Source organism: Macaca thibetana, chromosome 19, assembly GCF_024542745.1.
Source record: "Macaca thibetana thibetana isolate TM-01 chromosome 19, ASM2454274v1, whole genome shotgun sequence".
In the NCBI taxonomy this organism is placed as follows: domain Eukaryota; kingdom Metazoa; phylum Chordata; class Mammalia; order Primates; family Cercopithecidae; genus Macaca; species Macaca thibetana.
In genome coordinates, this window is record NC_065596.1 from 39,196,949 (window position 1) to 39,204,194 (window position 7,246).

Below are 7,246 nucleotides of genomic sequence, written 5' to 3' on the forward strand. Positions count from 1 at the left end.
GATAACAAGAAACATGAAAAAAACTAAATCCAGGTACATCATAATCAAACCGCTTAGTCACTAGAAGAAAATCAAAAGACATCCCAACAAAAAGCACGCATTACGTGTTCCAAACACATGCATTGTTCTAATGAGAAACAAAGAAAAGAAAGAGTAAGATGTAGCTACAGATGAATGAACAAAATTTGAATATATTATTATCAAAAGTTCCCCCCAAACAGAATATGGCACACTTCTCATCGGAAATATACAAGCTAGAACTTAATGGGTTAGTATTTTTTTAAACTCGAAAGAAAACAATACTGTGAACCTATACCCTGTGAACCTGCCAGAATGTGGAGAAACAGGTGCTAACACTACACCCAGTGAAACTCTTTTAAAAGTGAAGGTACACACACACATACACACACACACAACTCAACCTTTTTATACACATAAGTGCTTCAATAATTTATCGCTAGCATACCTTTCATTTAAAAAAAAGTTAAAGGAAGTCCTCCAGGCAAGAGAAAAATAGTGCAAGTTAGAAATCTGGATCTACACAAGCGAATGAGTAGCAATGGAAAAATATAAAAATATATGCATATACATACATATGTGTGTGTGTATGGGTGTATGTGTGTGAGAATGTCAAACACTTTTTGTAAAAGCAAAATGTATGGCACAATAACACAAATGGTAAGACAAGAGAAATGGAAGTGTACTGTTCTTATTGTATAATTCTTATACTGTATGTGAAACAATATAATATTACTTGGAGGTAGACTATATATGTTACTCTATATAGTTTATACTATAGCAAGTAGTATATCCTATATAATATAAAGAATCACTTTTAAAACACTTAAGAATTATATCTAGTAGGTAAACAAGAGAGATAAAATGGAATCACGAAAATAATCCAAAAGAAGGTATACAAAAAGGAAAAGGAAACAAAGACCAGATGGAACAAACAGGAAACAGCAGCAAAACTGTCAGTGTAGACACAACGACATCTAACTATATTAGATTTAATGGTCTAAATGTATGATTTGAAAGGCAGAGATTGTGAGATTGGATTAAAAATACAAAACTATATGCTATGTATTTTAAAAAAAGCCACTTGAGGCTGGGCGCAGTGGCTCATGCCTGTAATCCTAGCACTTTGGGAGGCCGAGGCAGGCGGATCATGAAGCCGGGAGATGGAGACCATCCTGGCTAACACGGTGAAACCCCATCTCTACTAAAAATACAAAATATTAGCTGGGCGTGGTGGCAGGCACCTGTAGTCCCAGCTACTTGGGAAGCTGAGGCAGGAGAATGGCATGAACCTGGGAGGCGGAGCTTGCAGTGAGCTGAGATCACGCCACTGCACTCTAGCCTGGGCGACAGAGCAAGACTCTGTCTCAAAACAAAAACAAAAACAAAAACAAAACAAAACAAAAAAATGACTTGAAACATAACAACGAATATAACTGAAAGGATAAGGATGGAAAAAGATATGCTATGTTAACACCAATGTAAAGAAATCTGGAATAGTTATATCAAATGGAGTAGATTTCAGACAAAGAATATAATAAGGAATGAAAAGAGTTATTTGATAATGATAAAAGGATTAATTCAACAATAGGTCATAACAATGCTAAATGTTTTTGCACCCAATACTAGAGCTTCACATTATATGAAACAAGGCTGACAAAACTCAAAAGAGAAGTAGCATATGAGTCAAAGAAATCTCAAGAAAAATTTAAAAATATTTTGAATCAAATTAAAGTGAAAACATAACTTACCAAAATTTGTGGCACACAGAGCATGTAGTTCTTAGAAGAAATTTATAGAAATGGATGCATATATTAGAATGGAAGAAATCTAAAATCAATCTCAACCCTTACCTTAGGAAACTACAAAAAGAAGAGCAATTTAAGTCCAAAGTAAGTGAAATAAAAAATAATTAGAGCAGAAATCAGTGAAATTGAAAACAGGAAAACAATAGAGAAAATCAATAAAACCAAAATTAGCTCTTTGAAAATATCAATAAAACTGATAAATGTCTAAATAAAATAACCAAGAAAAGGTAGAGAAGACAGAAAAAGGAATATCACTATTGAATCACAGATATTAAAAGCATAATAAAAAATATTAGAATGCCACAAACTTGATAATGTAGATTAAATGGTCAATTCCTTGAAAGACACAGTCTGCCAAAAGGATAAATAGAGAATATAAATAAGCCTATATCTATCAAAGTAATTGAATCAACAATCAATAACCTTCCAAAACAGAAAGCACTAGGTCCTGGTGCTTTTACTGGTGAATTCTAAATATTTGAGAAAGAAATTAAGCTCTTTACAAGCAGCTCTAGAAAACTGAGGCAGAGGGAAAACTTCCTCACTCATTCTATGAGAATAGCATTATCCTAGTACCAAAATCAGACAAATCCATTGCAGAAAAAAAAAAACTACAGACCAATATCTTTCATTAATATAAATGGAAAAAGCCTCAATAAAATATTAACAAATCAAAACCAAAAATGTATAAAAATAATTATACATTATGGCCAAGTGGAATTTATTCCAGGTACGCAAGTCTGATTCAACATTTGAAAATCAATTAATGCAATCTATCATATCAACAGGCTAAAGAAAAAAAGTATATAATCATATCAATAGATGCAAAAAAAGCATCGGAGAAAAATCCAACATCTATTTGTGATAAAAAGCTTTCAGCAAACTAAGAATAAAGAGTAGAACATTCTCAACTTGATAAAATATCTACCAAAAAAACCTACATCGTATTTAATGGTAATAAACTAGATGCTTTTCTTCTAATACTGGGAACAAGACAAGGACTTCTACTCAACATGGTAATGAAGTAAGATAAGCAAAGGACACAAAACATATACAGACTGGGAAGGAAGAAATAAAACTGTCATTTTTGGCAGATACATAATTGTCTGTATAAAAAAACCCCAAAGAATCAATAACAACAACAAATGACCTCTAACAACTAATAAGTGATTATAGTAAGGTTGCAGGATACAAGATTAATACACAAAAGACAAGTGTTTTCCTATGTAGTAGAAATGAATAATTGGAATTTCAAGTTAAAAACACATAATACCAATAATATCATTTACATTAGCTCCTAGAAATATGAAATATGTAGGTATAAATCTAACAAAATGTGCACAAGATTTATATGAGGAGAATTGTAAAACTCTGATGATAGAGATTAAAAATGTAATCAAATGGAAAGATATTCCATGTTCATTGATGGAGAGACTCAATATTGTTGAGATGTGATTTATTCTCAAATTGACTATATTTCAACAGAATCCAAATAGAAATACCAGCAAGTTGCTTTGTGGATATTAACAAACTGATTCTAAAGTTCATAAGGAAAGTCTAAAGGACCAGAATATCCAGCGCAGTATTAAAGAATGAAGCATATTGACACTACCCAACTTCAAGACTTACTATAAGGCTACAGTAGTCAAGACAGTGTGGTATTGAAGAAAAAGCAGATAAATTGATTAACAGAACAGAATAAATAACCCAGAAATAGATCCATACACATATAGTTAACTGATACTTGACCAAGGAGACAGGCAATTCAGTGGAGAAATGATAGCCTTTCCAACAAATGGTGCTGGAACAACTGGATTTACACGTGTTAAAAAACTTAACTTGGATACTGACCTTACACCTTTCACATAAATTAACTCAAAATTTACCACAGACCCAGATGTAAAAATTATAAAACTTTTAGGAGATAACATAGGAGAAAAATCTAAGTGACCTTGGGTTTGGCAATAACTTTTTAGATACAACACAAAAAGCTTGATCCATGAAAGAAAAAAAAAAAAGATCAACTGGACCTCATTAATGTTAAAAACTACTGCTCACTAAAAACTATTAAGAGAATGAAAAAATGAGCCACTGACTAGGGAAAATTATTTGTAAAACACATCTCTGATAAAGGACTGGTAATTGAAATATAAAAAGACCTCTTAAAACTCAACAGTAAGAAAATGAACAACCAATTAAAAAGTGGCCAAAAATCTGAACAGACACCTCAACAACAAAAATATACAGATGACAAATAAGATATGAAAATATGCTTAACATCCTGTGTTTAGGTAAGAGCAAATTAAAATAATGAGATACCACTACTCACCTGTTAGAGTGGCTGAAATCCAAAACACTGACAACATCAAATGCTGGTAACGATGTAGAGAAATGGTATATCCACTTGGAAGACACTTTGGTGGTTTCTTACAAAGCTAATCATACTCTTACCATATGATTCAGCTATTGTGCTCCTAAGTATTTACCCAAATGAATTGAAATCTGTATCCACGTAAAAACTTGTACAAGAGGGCTGGGTGCAGTGGCTCACGCCTGTGATGGCTTGAGCCCGGATGCTCAAGACCAGCCTAGGGCAACATAGCCAGACCTTCATCTCTACAAAAATTTTAAAAATTGGCTGGGCATGGTGGCATGTGCCTGTAGTCACAGCTACTTGGAAGGCTGAGGCAGAAGGATCACTCAAGCCCAGGAGTTCAAGGGTGCAGTGAGCTGTGATAGTGCTACTGCACTACAGCCTGGGAGACAGAGCAGGACCCAGGCTCAAGAAAAAAAAATGGCAACATGGTTTCTCTATGGTCCCCACCAGCCGCCAGCACCGGAAGCAGCTGCGAAGCCAGCCTTCCCCAGTTTCTCCCCGGCAGCGCTGGGTTGGTGCTTCCCCGCCGGGAAGAGTGTCCATAAGGAGAGCTCCACTTCCTTGAGGATTAAAGCCTAACAGTACTGAGGTATTTGCCAGTCAAAATGTCTGCAAAATTGGGAAAGTCATTATCACTCCTAACACAATTTAGAGGAGTGTGATGGGATTCTGACAGTGAAGACAGAAGAGCAGACCGGTGATCTGGACTCTAGCCTCCATTGGAGCAGCAGCTACAGCCCAGAGACCTTCCGCTGGCAGACCTTCTGCAGTCAGTTTGACTACCAGGATTCACCGGGGCCCCTGGAGGCTCTGAGCCGGCTCTGGGAACTTTGTCATCTCTGACTGAGGCCAGAGGTGCACACCAAGGAGCAGATCCTGGAGCTGCTGGTGCTGGAGCAGTTCCTGGCCATCCTCCCAAAAAACCTGCAGCCCTGGATGCAGAGGCATCATCCAGAAAATGGAGAGGAAGCTGTGGCTATGCTGGAGGATGTGCAGAGAGAGCTTGATGGACCAGGGCAGGTCTTTTTTGGACAAAGAAAAGACATGGTTGCAGAGAAGCTAGCACCTTCAGAAATCACTGAGCAATTACCAGCTAGGCAGCGCATGCCCGTGAAAAAGCACCTCCAGGGAGCATCATGGGAGCTGCAGTCCTTAAGACCACATGATGAAGACATCAAAACTATAAATGTGAAATCCGCTTCAAGGCAAAAGACTTCTTCAGGCATAGAACTGCATCACGATGTTTCCAACATCCTCCGTATGAATGCCTCCCAGAGTTCCACATATAGAGGAATCTATGAACAAGATGATTCAAAATATGAGCATAGGATTGTAGAATCCCAAAAGAATATGTACTTCAAGCCTAGGCTGAAGTGTCCCAGGTCACTGTCAGGAAGCAGATAAATAAAGGGCCTTAATCTCTTATGAAAGCTCACAAGACCCTCTATACTATTGATGATATCAAATTAATTTCCTGTGTTGGAAAAAAATAATCTCCTTTGCAATGTATTTTGGAAATAACTCATTGGAAACATTAAAATGACTGCATGTCTACAAGAAGTCACCTAAACATAAGGAATGTTTTCATAATAAGCAACATTATTCTATGGGTGCTTCTGTAAGGTGGATGATCATCTTAATATAAAGGAAAAAGGGAGATGAACAAAATTGTCAAACAAGACTGGTGTACCACAAGTGTTGGCAAGCGCAGTGTATGATAGAGAAATGTACCACAGCTTAACTGGAAGAGGAAGCCCTTAACTGCTGATCACAATGCCTCAGTGTCCCCTTTTCCAGCATAAATCAGCCATGAATATGTTTCAAACATCACAAGACAACCTTTTCAGAGTCTCCTGCATTCTTAGTAAGATGAGTTTCTAGACATGCTGTCATGAAATGAGACCCTGGATTTTGATGTTCTTGTACATACGAACAAATCACTGAAGTTCAATTTAAAGGGTCCACTGCAGTCCCTTATAAACAATTGTTGAACCTAACCTTTATAGTTAATAAGTTTTAAAACAACATTTTTGGGATATCTTATTTGACTTATCTATGAGATATGAGTAGCTATAAGTTTTACCTGTATTTAATTCAGTCAGATTTCCTGTTTAAAAACAAAATTACTGACTCGTGCGTTATTAAAGTTATTTTGACAGTATACGCACAGCATAATGATCTCTTTTCCAGAGATTCTTGATAAAATTCTGTAATGTTATTACAAGAATACATGTATTGTGTTTTCCATGGTGCTACAGTTAACCAATATGGAGGCAAACATCAGAAATCAAAGCCCTTGAAAAAACAGAAGAGGATCTTAGTCAATTTCTTTGTCTGGTTGAGTTCCTCATAGAGTGTAAAACATTTCATTCTCAGAAAATCCAACCATATCTTAGAGTAGCTCCAGAAACTGGTTTAGAGGAACTCCAGAAACATGGAGTGACCACACTCTGCTTAGTTAGTATGCTAATAAATGTAAGATCAGTAGGAGGAGAAATGAATGTGAATTTTATTACAAAATTTTCTGATAGTGATTATGCTTTATAGCTCTACTGAATATGAATATACATCGAGTTGTATTTTCAGTCATTAAAAATGTAGGATACTTTTTATTTGGGCCTCATTCTCTTTGTAATTAAAGAGAGGAACAAGCCCATCTATTGAAACAACAAATGCCTCAGAGATATGTGCATTGTGAATTACTGCTTAATTATGGGAAAAGTTTCTTAGGTTCTATGCCATCAGCTTTGTAAGATTGCATTCTCTTTATTGTGAATAATTTGAATGTCTCCACCAGAAAGTGGCGCGAATCATATCATCTAAGTATATGATGAATCTTTAAGGGGTGTTGCTGTGTAATTTGAATTATTTTGCAGTTATGTAGGTATCCTAATGAGTGGATGGTACTAGTTTACATATAAGGAGAATTACTTGATCTAACCTTGATTTTTAAAAATTAGCATTTTATTAACACCCCCATTACATTGATTAATTTTCAGGGATAGTAAATACTCCAAAATGAAAACAAACAAAAATAACAACA

At 35.7% G+C, this 7,246-nt stretch overlaps 1 pseudogene; it reads left to right on the forward strand.

Annotated features, from left to right (window-relative positions):
• Positions 1-4,808: 4,808 nt before the first annotated feature.
• On the forward strand, positions 4,809-5,607 carry LOC126941702 (zinc finger protein 396-like; annotated as a pseudogene).
• The last annotated feature ends 1,639 nt before the right edge of the window (positions 5,608-7,246 follow it).